We start from the raw sequence: 20957 nt of genomic DNA on the forward strand, positions 1-20957 counted from the left end.
TGTCACAGTAAGCACAATGAAAGTGAGGAGTGCAGATATGAACCACACCAGGCTCTGCATGGGAGACATAAGGGCATTCCCCCCCCCTGGGACCCACCATGAACAACATTGCATGTCTGTCACACCTAGACACAATGCCAGAAGTGACAGACACAAAAAAGGGGCACAGTCACAGCTAGTGGAGTCAGCACTCACCTGCTCTCCTGGTCTCCCATATAGGCAGGGGTACTGTGGGAGGATGACGTCCAGCAACGCCTCATTCTCCTCTTGACTGAATGGCTGGGCCCTCTCCACAGACCTGGACATGGTGCCAGAGGAATCACGAGCAGCAGCAGTGGTGTGGAATGAAAGGTTGTGCAGGCAAGTGCTCTCTCATGGGTCCTGGCTGTCTTATATCTCCCTTGCTGGGCTGTTTCATTTACAGGAGTACAGAGTGATTGGTCAATCTCATTTGCATCCTACGTTTCCTCCAATCCCTTTAAACCTACCCCAGTGAGGGCCTTTGCATGGTTCAAAATTTGAGCATGATGTCAAGTCAACAACCACTTTGCAACATAGTATATTGTCTCCAACCGACTTTTTCTGGCCACCTGATGCAAAAATTTGAACTGGAAACTCGGTCTCCATGACAACCAGCATGCATTTAGGCCCTTATACTTGTCCCTCATGTGTCCCCTATGTAATTTCACTATCCACACACAGGTACGGTGCGTTCCACACGTACCCCTAGGGCACCACTACTCCAGTGATACGGTCCGTACCCGCGTGTGTAGGGCCCGTATCACTTCTGTAGTGTTGCCGTAGGCATACACCATAGGGATACGGGCCGTACCCGCGTATGTACGGCCCGTATCACTATGGCTTACGCCTACGGCAACACTACTCTAGTGGTACGGGACGTACACGCGTGTGTAGGGCCCGTAGCACTAGGGTAGTGTTGCCGTAGGCGTATGCCATAGTGCTACGGGCCATACATACGCGGGTACGAGCCGTATCTCTATAGCGTACGCCTACGCCAACACTACCCCAGTGCTACGGGCCGTATCCACATGTGTAGGGCCCGTAGCACTATGGTAGTGTTGCCGTAGGCGTACGCCATAGAGATAGGGCTCGTACCCGTGTATGTACGGCCCGTATCTCTATGGCATACGCCTATGCCAACACTACCATGGGGATAGGACCAGTGTGTACACGTACGTGTGTATGGTCCTTGCACACATGCGTACTCCTACCCAAACCCCTATTGTGATACGACCGTACACACGCCCTCAGAGTGTGTGTACGGTGCGTTTCACAGCTTACACTGGTGATAGGAGGCGCACAGGAAAGGAATGGAGGTGTATGACTCGCACAAGGATGGACATCAAGTCATTGTCAGTGCAGTGCATCATGTGTAGGGCCTAGGTATGTCAGGCAGTGAGCTGGCACATGTCTCCTCATGTTTTAACCCAATAGTTGTGTGATAACCTGTGTACACATGTCATGTGTGATGGAGCACCATGTGGCACACTTCCCCTTCACACCTTTTACATGTGTGCATGTATTTCAAACTTGTCAAACACTGCATCACTTGGATGGCACAGTCCCCAACACCCGCAAATGTCCCCTGATGCCAGGTACATGGATGATGACACCTGACATCTCACTACCAGCGTGCCACGATGTGACTATGTCATGTGTGTGTCATGTGTTCCCATGATCTTGCTGTTGGTGTTCCGTCAACGGCATCTGCTGTAGCTGCATCCAACATGTGTCTGTGTGTAGATGCCCATGTCACACTATTACGCACACCAGGAAACATGTGGAATAACACGTGATGTGTGTCTGTATGCATCTAACAGGGACTTGCGAGCTTAGGACATATCTGCGTAGTCTCAATGTCTGTGTGATCATATTTGACATGTACCCCTTCATGGCAGGGTGTGTGGTCTGTCCTTTTTCCATAACATTTGACCTGTGCGTCTAGCTTGCCGGCAGCAGACTGTATGAGATGACATCCTTCAAATGCACATATGTGGATGTATGTCACTCCTGTAATTTGTCTGGCCGTTCACTCACACTGGCCCACAGCTACTTTCATGGCATGTCATGTAGACCTTGACAATCCATGTTTGTAGCTGGCTCTTGGTAGGAGAAGCACCTGGCTGGCATACGTGTGCAGGATGTATTGCACAGACCAGACTCTGTATGTGGCATATGTGTATTAGCTGTTGAACATGTGCTCAGTTCATTGACATTGGTGTAGTAATGTACTCAATCTTCGTTATTCCTTCCAATTTTCTGCAGGGCACCGCCTCTCCCCCGACCAATGCCAGACTTGGCTGTCATGAAGGAACGTGACTGCATACGCCGCTACCGATTCCCCCAACGGTTAATTGTGGACCTGACAAACAGGCTGGCACCACACCTCCAACCGCGACACAGTTATCCGACTGCGCTGACCCCCAAGATGAAGGTGATGGCAGCCCTACATTTCTTTGCCACCGGTACGTTTCAATTGACCATTGCTGATGTGGGTGGCATGTCTCAGACCATGTTCAGCCGTGTTCTGCATGATGTTTTGGAAGCCATGTTGGAGCACCTGGATGAATTCATCCATTTTCCAACTCGTGAGCAGTTGACAGGTATCAAGGGGGAGTTCTATGCCCTGGGAGGGATGCCCCATGTAATTGGGTCCATTGATGGGACACATGTGGCTTTGGTACCACCACAGGCACAGGAGGTAGCCTTCCGTAACCGTAAACATTACCACTCCATTAATGCCCTTGTGGTGTGTCTTGCTAACATGGTGATTTCCCATGTCTGTGCACGTTTTCCAGGGTCAGCACACGATGCCTACATCATGAGGCATAGCAGGGTGCCAGAAATGATGCTGCAGCTGCACAACGAACGAGCATGTCTTGTTGGTGAGTAGACTCAAGTCAAGTCAAGTCAATGAAACTTTATTCGGATCAATAATAATCCATAAAAGCACAGAAAATAAAGCATACAAAATACCCAATAAAATGCTGTTTACACAAGAAGTCAACAGTCCATACAATTTTTAAGACATTGTTAAACAAGCACGAACCGCAGTTTTTAAAAAAGAGCTCACACGAAAGACAAGTTCATGGTCATCCAGGGTCAAAATCATTGAAAATGCAAGTTCCAGGCTAATTGGTTTTAGTTTTTTAAAATACGGAATTAAAAACCATTTGATATACTTAATATAACATTTACAAAAAAAAAAAAAATGTAAAATTGTTTGCTCACTCCGGCAGTCACAAGGGCAAGGCTCAACACATTGGTCATTAAAATTCCATAAAGGAAAACTGAGAGCGTGTTTAATGGTACCTGCCCTAAGACGGAATATAAGGCCACGCTCCCAATGGCTTAGTGGAAGAGTTAAATAACTGGGTGTGGGGTAAATTAGGAGATTACAGGCTAGATATCCGGAAACACTAGGTTTCAAAGACTCCCTCGCTACCCTTTCATCGTTAAATAACATGTAAAGTTCTTTTTTAAGTTCACATTTTGAAGGGAGCGTAGTGGTAGTGGGTATTAAGAAAACATTTTGCAAGTTCACGCTGCGAAATGCGCTCAGCACCCCTGATAACCAGGGGATAGCCATTCCCTTATCGCAACGTAAGCAATCCTCGATAATATCCCTGGTCAAATTGTCGGCAGGGTTTTTCCAAATCGCCAGCCAAAAAAGAGCAGGGCGAGCACGAATAAAATCCCCTATAAAATGCAACCCCAATTCCTTATGACATATATAATGTGGGGAAGTAATAGGGGCACAGAGGAGCTTCCTGCAAAATCTGTTTTCTTCAGCAATTATGTCAGAACATCTAGCTGTTCCCCAGACCTCAGCACCATATGTGGCGACCGGGACGCATTGGGCTTTGTATATTTTTAAAATAGCAGCCAGTGCGCCAGTCATCTTGGGGCGGGGGAGACTCAGGATTGAGTTAATGGACTTTGAGAACTTACTCCTGGAGTGGGCGATATGCCCACTCCAGGAGTTGTTCGCAGCAAAGACCACACCCAAATACGGGAAACTGCTAGTTGACCCCAATCTCTCTGTCCCCACTATAATGCTACCAATGTGACGTCTCTTAGGGCCACATGACATTACGAAAGATTTTTTAAAATTGGTCTTCAAGTCTAAGGAATCCATATGGTCAACGAAGCCGTTCACTAAAGTGCGTAGTGCGTTAGGGGTGCGGCCCATAAGGACCGCATCGTCTGCATATAGCAGGGCGGGGAGCTGGTTACCTTTTATTGTCAGACATCGCCAGTTAGGAAAACCAGGTGTTTGTGTAGGCCGTTGATATAAATGATAAATAAAAGAGGGGCTTAGACACAGCCCTGTCTAACCCCTCTATTGACTCTAACCAACTCAGTAACCTCGCCCCCCTGACCAATCCTCACACAAGCCTTCAAGTCTCTGTGTAAGTAGGCCAGGAAGTGAACCAGGGTATTCGTCCAGACCATAATCCAATAAGGCCCTCCAGAGCAATGACCTATTGACAAGGTCAAAAGCAGTGGATAGGTCCATGAAAGCAAGATAAATTGGGCATTTACGTGCAACGGTGTATTTGCCCAAATTAAGGTTGAGGTTGAGGCACTGCTCGGCAGTGCCAACCTTGTTGCAAAAGCCCAGCTGGCAACTCTCCAGAATATGGTTGTCCTCAGCCCATTATAAAATACTCTGCCTAGAATTTTTAAGGTATTATCAATAAGGGAGATTGGTCTATAACATGATGGTTGGGACCGATCGCCCTTCTTGAAAATAGGCACTATTATACTCGATGACCAAGTTAGTGGTGGTGGGGAGGTAAAAGTTAAGTTTTTAAAAACGTTCAGCAAGAGAGGGGCCCATAAATCAGGGTAAGCTTTGATAATGTCGATGAAGAGGCCATCAGAGCCTGGGGCTTTATTCCCCGCGCTCTGTGCGATGGCCTCTTCCACCTCCGATAATGATATGTCAACCCATGGAGGGTTGTTGAATATTGGGGTAGGCGTCAATGAAGATGGGACCGCATAAATCTTAGAAAAATGGTCCACCCATACAGCTCCGGGAATGGTGCAGTCCATTGGGGTCGAGAGCTGACCTGAGCAGCGCAAATCTTTAACTGCAGCCCAAAAGATATCCCCCCTTCCACGGGCAGCGGTTTGCGCTAACACCTCCCAGCGCTCCTCAAGAATCTCCTCCTTCCTTCTGCTAATGGCCAGTTTATAACGAGACCTGGCATTTTTCACGTTAGTCAGATTCCTCGGGCAAGCAGATAAGGCTAGCCGCAAATCAAGGTTGGCCAGAGAACACTCATGATCAAACCATCCCTGGTCAGCCGTGATTGCACGCAGCGGAGTCATGAGCTGAGCTCGAAGAGCTAAGCAAATCTTAACAAAATCATCTACTCCCCCGGGATTCGGGTTTAGGTCAGACAGACATGACAGAAAAAGGGATACATTATCTCTAACCAAGGTATGGGTGGTCGTCGTAGCATTAATACCCCTCCATTTTAATCTGAGGTTATTTGAGCTAATGGAGAGATTCCTAGCACCACATTCCTTATTGTATACTGGACGGTGGATTGCTTTAAGACAGATCTTGATGGGGTTATGATCCCCTTGAGGCATTGGAATTACCATGGCCTTGCTAATACGATCAGCCAGCCCGGGGGAAATACAAATGTAATCAATTATTGATGAGCAATCTCTACCTCTAAATGTAGGCACTAGGGAGGCAGTAGGAAAGCAATTGACCATTATGTCCATAACATTCTCCAAATTGTGTATGCTCAAAAAGGAAGTTAATTCCACACCCCTTTGATACCCCAGTCCCGGGTTACAATCCTTCGTGGTAGAACAATCAGCATTAAGTCTTGCATTAAAATCACCTCCCAATACAAAACCACTAGTATCATCGAAGTCGGCCCTAGACTCCAGAGTGGTAATAAAATCAAAAAGGTTTCTAAAATGTATATTTGGTGATGAGCTAAAATCATTATTATAAAAATTAACCAGAAAAAAACTTGATTTCTGATTAAATAATATGGCCTGGAAATTCTGATTATTCGTTGGTATGACCCTGGTAGTGCCTCCAACAGAAATATTAATCCAGATGGATAGGCCTCCCGAGGGACGGCCCATTCTGGATTTGGTGGCAAGAGTGTTATAACACTGAAACCCGTTAACATGTAAATCCACAGTTGCCCACGTCTCCTGTAGCATGATTATGTCCTGACTCTGGATAAAACTAACCCACCCAGGGTCACAAAGCCTTTGTTGGAGGCCTGCTACATTCCAGCTTAAGACATTTAAGGTGCCTGCTCTTGGTACTACACTCTCTGGCGGAATGTCTACAGTAATGGTAGTGACAGGTACAGATACTAAGGGTGGGGCAGGATCCTCAGTCTGCAACAAGACGGAAAAATCAACACTCGTACTTGGTTGTCAGTCAGGGACATCTAAATCGGACAAAGCCAAGAAACGATTTGCCAAAGGAAGGGCCGTGGGCGTGGGCTCACTGTTATTAAGGATGGGTTTGTAAAAATGACCAAGAGTGAACATACATATGTTTGTCTTAAGACCCGGCAGTAACTCACGGGTGCGCATTAAAGAATGAACAGTATGGGGTCTACAAAAATTTATAACAATACAATCCCCAGTGATGTTTTTAACAGATGTGCCCACCCAACCCACTCTCCGCACCATTAAAATTTCGTGTAATCTAGCCGGTTCAAAACCCTTGTGTTTCCACAACCAGTCCACACATTTGTTGCGAAGGTCCACCCATGACTCCTTCTTTGTGTCAGACAAACAGGGGACTCCGGCCAGGATTATTACATAGGGGTGTGATGCGGGGGTGAGGTTCAAAGTCTCAGTATTAGGAAAAGACTTTAGTGAACTTGGCGCTGTGGGCAATGATCTTGCTTCATGACCCAGTATTTGAGGAGGAACAATCACCGGGGGACATTGCAATGAACTGCTATGTAAACACTGGAGTCCGTTGTTAGTATTAGCCATCCTGGAACCTAGATTGTCAAGGTCCCCTGTCGGACGAGTCAATGTGGATAGGGAGCTCCGCTCAACAGCCAGTGGGACAGGGGCTGGCTCCCGAATAAATAATTGCTCCAAATGTATGAGTCTTTCCTGTAAGGAGGCAAAATTTGTATCAAATTAGGCCTTAGAGTGGCTAACAATAGCTTTTAAACCCGACTCCAGGGCTAACATAATATCATCCTTACTTTGAAAAATGGTAATCTCATCGGTTTGGGTACCCATTGACACAGTATTAGGAGCAACAGTAGTTTTTAATAAAGTTTGATTGCGATTTACGGGGCAGCAATGAGTATTAAGTTTATTGTTAGCACCCCTTTTCCGTTTGGCCGGAGGGCCACTAGTTTTAGACTCTCCAATTAATTTGGAGGTGCGAGATCTAGTGCGGGTTTTTTGACCGCTAGAGCAAGTACCTGAGGGTGAATCTGGGATAACTAATGGGGAGGGTTGGGGAGAGGGCGTCACAGACATTAGAGGCAGAGTTGGTGATGCGGAGAGGCGATGATGTATGATGTCTCCTTGTGGCAAAGCATCAAGAGAAGTGCGTCGCTGAGCCGTTAATAAATCTAAGGATGGACGCCGCTCAGTTAGCTCAATCTCATGTGTCAACAGGCTCTCTGCCCTAATCATAAAAGCGTCAAGAGTCCCCACAGTGCCCTTACGTCTATTCATATTGTACTATTTGGAAAGCCCCCACAAGTCACAGATGCACTAATAGGCCAGCAAATCTAACAGTCAGTAGATAACAAAGTCACCTGGGCACATGTGTCGGTAACAGCAGCAACACCAAGGGGGGTGTCCCGGCCCGGCCTCCTCTGGCCCCGGACGGCCACAGACGGCCCGCCCTCTGCCCGGGCTCAGCCCGGCGCCGCCCGCGCACGTCCCACAACGCTGATGGAGCTTCTGCTTTTAAAGCGCCTCCGGGCGCGCTGGTGGGCGGAAGTCGACTGGGGCGCAGGGGCTCACGGGAGCTGTAGTCTCCCGTCACTGCGGCTGGCAGCGTTATCCGACGGCGAGGGAGACACACAGCGTAGGCACCCCGGTCGAATGGCCCGCTTCTGGTGAGTCTTGTTGGCGGCTTTAAGTGGCAAAAATGTCCCCCGCTCCACCGAGGGAGCTGCTGCTTTTAAAGCGCCTCCGGGCGCGCTGGTGGGCGGAAGTCGACTGGGGCGCTGGGGCTCACGGGAGCTGTAGTCTCCCCTCACTGCGGCCAGCAGCGTTATCCGGCGGCGAGGGAGACACACAGCGTAGGCACCCCGGTCAAATGGCCCGCTTCTGGTGAGTCTTGTTGGCGGCTTTAAGTGGCAAAAATGTCCCCCGCTCCACCGAGGGAGCTGCTGCTTTTAAAGCGCCTCCGGGCGTGCTGGTGGGCGGAAGTCGACTGGGGCGCAGGGGCTCACGGGAGCTGTAGTCTCCCTTCACTGCGGCCGGCAGCGTTATCCGGCGGCGAGGGAGACACACAGCGTAGGCAACCCGGTCAAATGGCCCGCTTCTGGTGAGTCTTGTTGGCGGCTTTAAGTGGCAAAAACGTCCCCCCAGTAGACTCTGTTTGTCCGGTATTCAGCGTTATCTTAGTATGTGACGGCATCTCCTGATCCACTTCTTTACATGATGTTTCCATGTAGGGGACTCTGGCTATCCCAACATGCCATGGCTGGTGACGCCTCTCCGCAACCCGAGAACAGCTGCAGATCACCGTTTCAACAACGCCCATGGGCAGACCAGGCGAGTGATTGAGAGGACGTTTGGCCTCCTGAAGAGCCAATTCCGGTGCCTCCACAAGACCGGCAGGTCCCTCCCATATGCACCGGTGAAGGTCTGCAAAATCTTCCTCGTGTGCTGCATGCTGCACAACATGGCAGTGGAGAAAGCTGTGCCACTCATCCTGGATCCCGATGAGTAGGAACATCCACCCGTGGAGGATGACGGCCTTGGTCACGAGGCAAGTGAGGAGGAGGAGGACATCCGGAGTCAGCTCATACGCAACTTCTTCTCATAATGGTGAGTCCCTGGGTCTGAGTGTGCACGCTTTGAGCCTTGTGTGGCATGTGTTGCAATGTGTGTGTCCAGCTGACTGTATGCTAAGTGACTTTGAGGTGTGTGCTGATGTGTCACTCGAGTGCTGATGTAATTCCACACTCAATTGACAACTGGCATGGTGTCAACCTTATTCACATGACCATGCATGCGGATGACTATGTTTTTCCTGACTTCTTGTGTGTCTCTCATCCCCAGGTATTTGCGCATGCTGTCTGCTCGTGGCATCGTTGTGCTCCTGCTATTCCTCATGAGTAATGCAACGTGTGCTGAATCAGCGTTACATGCACGGACATGGTGAAAAGTCTCCTTTGGGTAAGGATTGCAGCAAGGCTTTTTGGGTGTGGTAGTTGTTTGTAATGTGTGGGCACTGCTCCTGTGCAGGTTATGTTACTATGCATACATGTCGACTCACCATGGGGCACATGATATGTGGCATGACTCACATGAATTGATAGTCACACTTCGTGACAGTCATCTGTTATGGGATTGTGGTTTGTGATGAAGGCATCAATGTGTGTACAACTTCTCTCTGAAACATACGGGAGGCTACGGGTGGACATATTGTGGGACATCCCCATATGATGCTCAATGGGGAATTGCAGCCTCTCTGTGTGCAGCAGGGGCTGTTTGGCTCAACCCCTTCACTTGTGTGCCAGTACAATGGATTTTCAGCATCTGTGGTGCAAAGGGGGTGTCCGGTGTAGGTCCCACATGTTAATCCAATAGACCTGTGAGTCTGTTAATGTTGATGCTTTTGCATAGGTGTGAGCCTGAGTAATAAAGGTGTTCCTCAGCCTCCAAGGTGCCTCATCTCTGTCAATGCAGGTCTCTTGCCACAGTGCATGCGGCATCTCTTGCATGGTTGTCAAGGATTGTGCATATGAGTCTATGTGTAGATTAGCAACCTGCATGCTGTTCTTCATGTATTTGATTCTCTATTGTGCATGATGTCCTTGGCTGTGTATGTGTTTTGGCATGTTAATCCCCCCCACGGGCCATCAACACCTTCTGGGGTGTGTTTCCTGTGCACAGCTCGGCCTTCAGTTTCATGATCCGGTGTCAGTCATCTTTAGTGATTGTGCATCCTTTGTCTCTGGGTGTGCCATTGCAAACCGGTTACTCCTTCCTTGACATACACCTGTTGCAGTAGTCCTTTCTGACATCCTAGTCTTTGTGTGGATATTGTGGCATAACTCCCAGGACATGCCGCCTGCTGTTGCAGCCACTGCAGCAAGGGCACACGTAGTTTCCAGATTTGGCAACACACACACATCAAAGGTGCTCCTCCCTTCCTCCCTCAACACATTAATTTGGCTGTCTTCGGCTTGTCTGTACCACAGTTGCGGCCACGCGGTACCAAAGGCTGGACCGTCTGCACATGCAACGTGCACATTGCACGACCCTCATGTCCTTGCATGACCTGAGCAGCCACCCTCCAAGCAAGGTCCATCCACACATCTCCCGCCTGCTCTCAGGCATGCACTGAGCACACACACAATACCTTTGCATGATGAGTGTGCAACTCCGACTGCCTACACAGCGTTGCCACACCTTCCAGGACCTGTCACACCCACCAGGTCATGTCCCTCCTACTCCCCACCGGATCTGTACCCCTGCAAGGCCATGGGAGTGGGACTCAAGGCTTCTGCATGTAGTATGCTTTCGTCGTGAGGCACATGGCACAGGTATCATCCTTCAGCGTGTCAATCTACAATGTGTCCAGGACCCCCCTATCCACCATCACATGCGCACATGCCCTCATCATCAACTCGTATGCCATTGACAGCCAGGCGCTCCTCACCTTCACCAAGGACGCAGACATTCCCAGTTCCAATATTCAAGATTGCATGGGATCCATAGATGAATGGCAGAACAGCAGCCACCTGAGGCTGGACTTGTACAGGACTGAGGTCAACATCTGAGGATTGTCCCCTTACAGCTGGCTCAACTGGTTGTGTCCCACCCATAGAGGCCCCGCACAGGCACCCAGTGTCCACGCACACAAGATTTTGTGCATCATGGATTGCTTGCTCTAATTTGCCATGGTAATCACCAGCATCAGTACCTCACACTGCAACACCCTCAGAATTATGCACATGATCCCCAGATAGATCCACTCCAAGGTAAGATGGACCATCCCCCAGGTCCACGACAACATCCGTGTCAAATACTGCCCTGCCCTCTACGGAGCAGCCACATCCAAAATCCAGGGACACTTGTCCACATCCAGGCGGCATCTGCACACCTCAGCGTCAACATCCCGCGCCCCAGCCACATCACCGTCCAGCAGAGATAGCTGCAATGGATCACTGTGTGCTGCATGATGACCTTCAGACTCCTCACCCACACTCAGGAGGCAGGCCCCAACCCTGACCCAAAACCAACCTTGTACCACTGTCATCCGAGACCCCGTAGGGCTGTCTCCGTGCATCCAACCTTGACCTGGCCACCATTCTTCTGATCCACCGTACTCCTACATGCAGGACATAGTTCTCCCACCTGGGTACACATACCTGGGACTCCCTCCCCGGGAACCTTCAAATGAGGCATGACCTCTACGCCTTAATGTTACTCTTCCAAATAGGTGTGTCCTCACAGTTTCCCTAGCACCCCCTCAGCAGCTTGAGGCCATCACAGGTGAATATTGTGCTCCATGTCTGCATTGAATGATACATTGTGACCCATGTGTGTCCTGTTCCAGACTCCGTTCCCAGGGTATGGGTGTGTGGAGTTAGTTCAACAGCATAGTTTGACATTTACACACACATATGTTGGTGAATAATGCCAAATGACAGCAACATCTCATGACAAACTTAAGTATTTATTTTTGGTGGGGTAAGTCTTTTGGTGGATGAAGTAAGGTGCTCTACCGGGTGCATAGAATCCAAAGTTCACAGGGGGAGATGGTATCCTTGTCAGTTGAAATCATCAGAGTCCAGACCACAGTGTTGGTCATCATTGGTCAGACTGTGACCAGCAAGTCCATGTGGCAGAGAATGTCATTGGGTGAGGTGGTGCTGTTGCGCCAGAGGGCCAGGTGCCAGGCCAGGTGACCTGGGAGATGTGGATGGTCCGCTGACTCTCACGGTCTTTTCCGTGGACGACCCACCTTCCTCCGGGGACCCTCAGATGCAGGCCTTGACGATGTCTGTGATGCTCCGTCGGAGGAATCCTCCTCCTCCTCCTCCCTCCCTGTGGCTGGTGCTGGTCTTCGCCTGGTGTCACAGGGAGGGTTGCCCATGTTGTCGGCAATCCGACGGAGTGAACGGCTCATGTCCGTTTGCACTGCCAGGAGCTCAGCCAGTCTTGCCTCCATCCGTCCTTGGTGTTGTTGTTGACTGGCATGTTGCTCGGCCTGCAGGTTCTTAATCTTGTTGAGGGTCGCCACTACCTGGCTGATGCCCCTGGTGTCACGCCGGTATGTGTCCAGGATGTGGCGCATGTGTGCTATACCGGTTCCCTCAGCTGGCTTGTCAGGTTCTCGCCTCCGCCTGCCTCCACTCCCACCACCCCTGTCCACACAAGCCGGGCCTGCCGTTGTGGGCACATCGGGTCTACGGGACCCCTGAGGGATGGCATTAGCGTGGTCGTCTGCCTCCTCCTGGGTGCCCGGAGAACCTTGTCCCTCCTGGTCAGACTGGCTGTGTTCGGTGCGAGCAGGGCTCCTGGTTGTCTCCTGGGATGTGTCAGGAATGGGGGTGGTTTTTGGCACAGATGTACCTGACGCAGTTGCTGCAGGGGCTTGGGCACCAGAGGGGCCAGGTTGGTCGGGGTCATCCACGGAGTGGTGAGAGTCGTCTCTGCCGGTGGGGTCATCTTCACGCTGAGCCTGGGACTGTGATTGTTCCCCCTCATTGTTGGGGGGATGTCGATGACGTTGCCCTGTGTGTGAGAGAGAGACAATGTTAATGCTGTTTCATGCCACATCCATGTTTCATACATATTCAAGTAGTCAGAGTTTCTCCAGGTGGTTGGATGTGCCTAGCATTCCTCTCAATGTCCACTTGGGGATGGGTATGTTGCGGGGGACAGATTGGTATGTGCTCCTGAGTGTTTGCCAGTAGTTTTTTTGCTGGGATGCTTATTTGGCTATGGATTGGTCTTGTTGTGTCACATTTCAATTGTGAGAGTGGGTAAATCCGTTGCCTGCCACGGGGGGGGGGTGCTTGTGTGAGGGGGGGTGTGACCAGGCCTGTTAATGTGTGTAGTGTGATTTGTCATTGGGTCTCCCAGGTGATGTGTCTGTCCCCTCATGGTGCATACTGGCATGACAGTGTTTGTAAGTTCCTGTGCTGGGTATGTGAGCTAGTGGAGTTGTTGTTTGAGTGTACAGTGGTCACAGGAGGGCCTTGTGCTGCCTACAGCAGGGCCAAGTGTCAGCTACCTTGTCAGTACTTTGCCAGTCCCTGTGCATTGGGCATGGTGCATGGGTATGTACCTAGGCCATATGAGCTGTGGGCATTGGTGTCTGGTTCTGAGTTGCACAATGTGTTGTGTGAGCTCCACCCTCCCAGCATCCCGGACATCCAGTCTTGGGTTTGTGGTTGGTGTGGCCTGGGACATGGCATTGCTTTTATTTGTGAATGGGGCATGGAGACGTTAGTGGCATGAGCGTGGTTTTTAATGTGTGGTTGTGTGCGGTGAGGGCATGGGGGTAGGTGCGTGCATTTGTTGTAGTTGGGGTGTGGATGCCATTCCCCCCATGTTACGTGAGTTGTTTGTGTACTCACCAGGCTCTGCGACTCCTTCAACTCCGTGTACTCCCACCGGCGGAAGCGTGACCATCACCTTCTCCTCGCAGTGATGGTAATGTACGGGTCTGCGGGGCAGCCCGCCTCCAGTGATGTTACTCTGGGCGTATTCCTCATTCATCTTCCTCTTGACTGCCCTGCGCAGATCGTACCACCTGGCTTGGCATTCATGCCTGGTCCTTCGGATGGGCGCAACAGCATTCACCTTATCGACGATCCTCTGCCACAGGCTGGTTTTTTGGGCTATGCTGGTCTGTCTGACCAATGTTCCAAACAGTTGTGGCTCGACTCTGATGACTTCGTTGACAAGGAGCTCCAGCTCCGCCGTAGTGAACTTTGGATTCTTGTCAGTGGGCATGGTGTGGGGTGTGGGTGTGGATGGTTGTGGGTGTGTGGGTGTGAATGTGAGGGTGTGTGTGTGAAGGTGAAGAGGGGGTGTTTGTGAACGAGGTTGTGTGAAGGTGTGTAACTGAAGGTGTAGTTGATGTGAGTAAGGTGCGAGTAAGGTGCAGTTGTTTGTCTGTGGTGTCTGTGAGCATTGGGTCTGTTGCAATGGCTCATGGGTTGTGTGTGTGGGCCCTTTTTATTGGTCCAATTTTTGTGTGTGGCTGTGTTTGAATTTGTGGTGGGTGTGTTATAAGAGGTGGTTGTGATTTGGTCCTCTGTTTGGTAGTTTGGATGTGGCAGGTCAGTCATAGAGATGTATTTTACTTCAATAGCTATAATATGTATACACATTTATATACATATTTATTCACTTGCAGAATTCAGAATACGAGAACTAACACTATCAGGAGTCGCTTACGGTATAATTTACGATTTGAACCCTCATGGTGAGATAGCGGTCTTTGCATTAAGAAAAACTATCTATTATACTGTGGGGTTCGACGTATGACTATCACATCATTCAAATACTTTTCACAGACTATGTTCCCATGTTGATTATTCGACCTGAGTTCACGTTACAATCTGTTGCTTTATTCGGTCATCTCTTACTAAATCTTTGGATTACTCTATTCCACAGGGTACAGGACTATTTTTTCCGGTGGTGGTATTCTCTCCATCTATATCTTTCGGTCTTGTCCTTATCACGCACTTGGGTGTATCTAAATTTTCTTTCTTCATCTTCTTTCTTCATCATAGGTCAAGTAGACTATATGTTTTCTTTTCGTTTTTTTATACATATACAGCCTTGAGAAAGCCCTGAGGGCGAAACGCGCGTCGGCTGTGATTTGATTATTGGAAATATACTTGGCAAATTAAAGTCTGCGATTGGATATATACTTGGCAATAAAACATCCAACACGACAACTCTATCAAGACTGGACAATGAAATATTTCCGTATATGAACTTTTCAACGTATGGATAAGATTTATGGAAATGGAAAATCAGAATATTATTAGACTGTTGTGGTGTGCTACGTTGCCTCTCTAGTAGATTTAAATCTTTGGATTTCCATAGTCGCAAAGATTATTTAATACTCTTAGTGGATTTGGCTTCATGTTAGCACCCAAGAATACTGTTTGATCTTTCACTGTTTGATTAATCATTCTATGTACATCTAATGAGGTGCAGATCACTATAGCATATCCACTAAGGTCTTTATTGTTTGCATGTATTTTGTCATGTTGACGTGTTTTGTGGTGTTGTGCGAGTCGAATTGACCCTCCTTGTGATGTTTTACTGTGTCCTGGTTCTGTACGAGTCTTTTTCGCGTAGGTACGGTCTTGGGGTACGGTGCGTACAGGTGCGGGCTGTGCTACAGTGTTGGGGTATGGTGCGTACAGGTGCGGGCTGTGCTAGGGTGTTGGGGTATGGTGCGTACAGGTGCGGGGCTGTGCTACGGTGTTGGGGTGCGGCGCGTACAGGTGAGGGCTGTGCTACGGTGTTGGGGTACGGTGCGTACAGGTGCGGGCTGTGCTAGGGTGTTGGGGTACGGTGCGTACAGGTGCGGGGCTGTGCTACGGTGTTGGGGTGTGGCGTGTACAGGTGCGGGCTGTGCTACGGTGTTGGGGTGCGACGCGTACAGGTGCGGGCTGTGCTACGGTGTTGGGGTACGGTGCGTACAGGTGCGGGGCTGTGCTAGGGTGTTGGGGTACGGTGCGTACAGGTGCGGGGCTGTGCTACGGTGTTGGGGTGTGGCGCATACAGGTGCGGGCTGTGCTACGGTGTTGGGGTACGGTGCGTACAGGTGCGGGCTGTGCTACGGTGTTGAGGTACGGTGTGCACAGGTGCAGGCTGTGCTAGGGTGTTGGGGTACTGTGCGTACAGGTGCAGGCTGTGCTACAGTGTTGGGGTGCGGCGCGTACAGGTGCGGCCTGTGCTACGGTGTTGGGGTGCGGCACGTACAGGTGCGGGCTGTGCTACGGTGTTGGGGTACGGTGCGTACAGGTGGGGGCTGTGCTACGGTGTTGGGGTACGGTGCGTACAGGTGCGGGCCTGTGCTACGGTGTTGGGGTGTGGCACGTACAGGTGCAGGGCTGTGCTACGGTGTTGGGGTGCGGCGCGTACAGGTGCAGGCTGGGCTACGGTGTTGGGGTACAGTGCGGAGGGGGGGTACGGTGCTGACATACCGGGGTACGGTGCTGACATGTGCGGGGTGAGGGGGGCTGTACGACTCGTATTCGGGCACAAGTTTACCCGTGTACATGTAGGCTACAGCGTTTGCTCCGTACGGGGTCTTTTACATGCGGTTGTGTATTCGGATGGGCGGTACGGATCGTACTAGCGCGCTCGGACTTCTGTTTTACGATTTGCACGTAAAAATATCCGGCTCCCTATCGGACACTTTTCCCGCCGCTATTCGGACGTAAAATTTTACGGCTCCCTCTCGGACCATTTTCCCGACGCAATTCATATGTATTTTTCACGTACGAATCGTACTTCGCAGTTTGTACGGTACTTGTACGATTCTTACGTAAAAATATACGAATACGAGTCAGACGGTAATTTTTTTTGACAGATCGGAATCGGCACCTTAATGTAAATATATATAAGTAAGTTACTTAAAAATGTAACTTAAAATATGTTTGATATTTATTTTCAATTTAATTTTTATTTTTTTATTTTCCCTATACTTTGCTATAGAAGTCTGGTGATTATTGACCTAACCCTGTAGCCACTTTAGTGGATGTTGCCTTCTTTTTATTGGTTTCAGCCACCATCCAAACAAAAGGCCTCCATAGACGTTAATTGGGTTGTGCCCTTTTTAAGCCTTCAACAACTTCTAAAAAAGAGTTTGTGCTCCATTCACATTAATCGGACTACCCTCTTAAAGACTTCACTTGACGCATAAGTTAAAGTCAAGAGTAAGACAGGTATGCATTTGCCACTGAAAAGACGCCTCTGTAAGACCTATAGTTTGGTAAAATGCACTACACACATTCCAGAGATAGGCACAAAGGCTTGCAACCTTAAAGTCATGCTTTCAATCCCAGTGTGTGATGAACATTGTCAAAGTGGGACACTCCTACATTTTACATCATTCAACACTCTCCAATGCTTCAAAATCTTCAGCAACATAAGTAAATATTCACACTTTATAAATGTCCTGGCTAAATAGAACTTGGCTATGGGAATATATCACAACTATTTCACATGGGTACTTGCCCTTATACTACTAGTGGATAATTATGCACTGCTTATGACCTCACATTTTACACCAGTCTTGACATGTTCTATGACATCATATATAAATGATATAACATACCTATAATATATATATATATATATATATATATATATATATATATATATATATATATATATATATATATATATATATATATATATATTCTACTGGCGGTCGCCAGTAGATAGTTATAGTTAGGACCGTGTTTCCATAGGAAATCCGCAACATTCTATTTTGAATAACTTTGGCGCCGATTGACGAATCCTGGCAAAATTTTCAAAATAGGTGAGGCGCTCCGCTCCGCTCCTATCCTGAAAGTCTCGGGGGGATTCGTCAAGCGGGGGCTGAGAAAAAGGGGGGTCCCAAAACGTGTTTTCCCCATGCATTTTTCCATAGGACCTTTCGTCCTTTAGTCCAAGCTACAGCCCGAACGGCTGAACAAAATTACTTGAAATTTGGCAGAGAGGTAGTCCTCAGGTCAGGGATGTGCCTTTTGTAGGTCTGGTGTAAATGTGTTCAGTATTTGCTGAGAAAATAGCATTTAAATCAATATATATATCTATAAGTGCGCTCTGAGCGCGTACGGTAAGCTTACCGTACGCGCACGGTGCCGTGCGCGAGCTTAATTCTGATTGGGGGTTACATGACTGTAAACATTGGAATCGGTCGAAATCAGGAAGTGTCGGCCGCCATTTTGTGTGTCTCACACTGATAAACAAAGGTGGAGAACGTGAAAAGGGGCAACGAAGAGAGTTGCAGACCCCCTAGCGTTTGTCAGGGGGTCCAAGAAGGTCCCAAAAGTATGAAAAATACATTTACATTTTTTTTTTTGAAATCGCGGGGTGCGCGTACGGTAAGCTTACCGTACGCGTACGGCAGAAAAAAAAACAATAAAAAAAATAGAAGTAAAAATCAAATTTAAGTGTTTAGATATTAGGGGGCTCTAAAAAGAGCCGTTGTGTTTATGAAGTGTTTTTTTTGTGGTACCTACAAGTAAGTACCGATGCAGAGTCTAAAGTTCAAGAAGAAGACTCTGTTGCCTTCATCAGTGAAATGTACACCGTCTCCTCTATAAATGCCTTGCATGTTGTAACGCAAGTTGTTGTGGTATATAGAACCCATACCATAGTCTCTGAGGAAAGCAGAAATAGATTTGTTGACGTGCTTTCTTGCTTTGTCAATCTGCGGACAAAATTGGTTGGACCAGTTCCACTTTTGCCTTTGGCATATGTTAGAATATACAAAGGCAGATTGAGGAAAAAGCGACTTCAATTGCACAAAGATGTCCTTAATAAGCATTTCCAGACCTACCCCAGTTAAAGTGCCTAGGTCATTTCCACCACAGTGCACAATAATAAGGTTAGGCTGTGGGAGATGTAGAAAGGTTTTCACCAAAGGCATTAATTGGTGCCACTTTAACCCTCTCTGACCAATCCATTTAATGTCTACATTTGGCAAAGCAAGGTCTCTCACCATACCTCTTTTTTCTGCATACTTTTCACTCCAGAAGACATAGCTGTGACCTACAATCCACACTCTGAACATCTTTCAAGGAGATCTGGATGCACTCAGGAGGTGTCTTTCAGTAGAATGGCAATATGAAATGAAAGACAGTTGTAAAATGGAGGCATACATATTTTTTTTTAATAAAAAGAACTCATTGGCTGATTCAAACCATTTTACAGTTAAAACTAGGCTGTATGTGTAAATTTTTAGAAGCATGTTTTGTATTGGTTCAGAAAGTTGTGTTCCCACAGGAGATTAATTTGGATTTGCTGTTAGGTTTGACAGGTGAAGCACTCTTGCTGTTTGGAATAGAAACATTGTGTGCTGAACTTCTGACCTCTCTGCTCACACCAGTGTTCCATGAGCTGTTGCTATGGTAGCAGGCAGAAGTCAAGTTGGGGGAAGGGTTCATTTGGAAAGGGGTTGCAGTTTTCAACCAATAGAAATGTGTGATTTCATTTGAAAAAATGTTGGAAGCACTGAGATTTGTAATTAACATGTATATGTGTGAAAAAAGTGAGGGAAACATTGCCATTTACTGGTTCTGGTGGGAGGAGAGAGGTGTACAGCTCTGAGATTCTGACTCTGATAATCTGCTGTTTGAGTGCCACATTTGTTTCTCAACTAACTAATTTTAAAGGTGAGATATGAGTTTGAGAGGGGATGTATGTGTTGATTTTTCATATAAATATTAGAATTGTGGTGATTCTTTAAACGTTATGTTTTACATTTTGTGGTTTGGGAGATATTTAACTGTCTTGAACTTGTAAAATATTATGGAGTATGTTTTCATCATAAGTTAAGGTGTACTGGTATCACTGAGGAATACTGTTTTGTGCCTAGAATCAAACCATGAGTCTGTGTGCACACAGGAATTGTTGTCAGAGATTTTATTTGTGTTGGTCCGGTTCTGTAAGAATGGCATTTGTAGGAAAAGGTCAGCTTTTTTTTATAAATATGATGGTTTTATTAATAAATAAGTTATTTTGTTGGTCAGGTAAGTGTGAAATTTCTGTATTTATCACACATTTAGTTTCACGCTCCCTTTTTTTCACTTCTCCTCTATCTGCTTTTCTCATTTCCGTTGTACTCCCTCAAGGACCTTGCAGGGTGTAAAAAAAGTTTTTTGTTTTAAAAAAAAAAAATGCGCGTACCGTACGCGTACAGTAAAAAAAAAAAATTCAAAACATTAATTAAATTTTTTTTTTAAAAGTTGGGAGGTAAGGTTGGCTCTTAAAAGAGCCGTTGTGTTAATACAGGGACAGAGGAAAGAAAGAATGGGAATATTAACAAGGACCACAGATGTGCTGGTCTATCTTATTGTTTATTAGGGAAACACTGCTCTCCCCATGAACAATTAGACCATAACATCTGGTGCACCTCATTTGTACCCTCTGAAATCGAGGGTTCGTTTCCAGAGGAGCAGAAGAGGGTGATGCTCCCACCGCAGAGGAAGGGCTCGGCTGAGCTGCCGAAGATGTACTCGGCTGAGCTTCTGCGGGTGTGCTCGGGTGACTTTCTGAAGGATTTGCTTCAGAATGTCGAGCAAAAGTCCTGGGATGTACATCCCTAATGTGTCTCAGCATAGTGTGATTACCAAAGGAATACTTCTTCCTTGGGTTACCTCTAGATAAGACACGCTCACAAAGTAAGCAGGTGACTAATGGAGCATTTACCTTTTTCTGCCCCTCTGGAAAAGTAAAATACACCCAAACAAAAGAATTCTTTTGTTTCCTCCTTCTCTGCCTGATGAAGCTGCTGCCCTGCTCACTCTCAGAAGAGGTCTGCTGCTCTGCCATTGTATCCCAAAGACAATTCAGCTCCTTCTCCTAAGAAATCACAAGCAGTAATGAGGGGAATGGGTGTGGTGTAGGAAGATTCTAGAACTGAAAGTAGTTTAAACCAATCAAAAGTGTTGTTTCTTGATCACATGACCAACCGTACGCGCACGTTAAGCTTACCGAGCGCGTACGGTAAAAGT

The sequence above is a fragment of the Triturus cristatus genome, chromosome 6, assembly GCF_964204655.1.
Source record: "Triturus cristatus chromosome 6, aTriCri1.1, whole genome shotgun sequence".
Taxonomy (NCBI): Eukaryota; Metazoa; Chordata; class Amphibia; order Caudata; family Salamandridae; genus Triturus; species Triturus cristatus.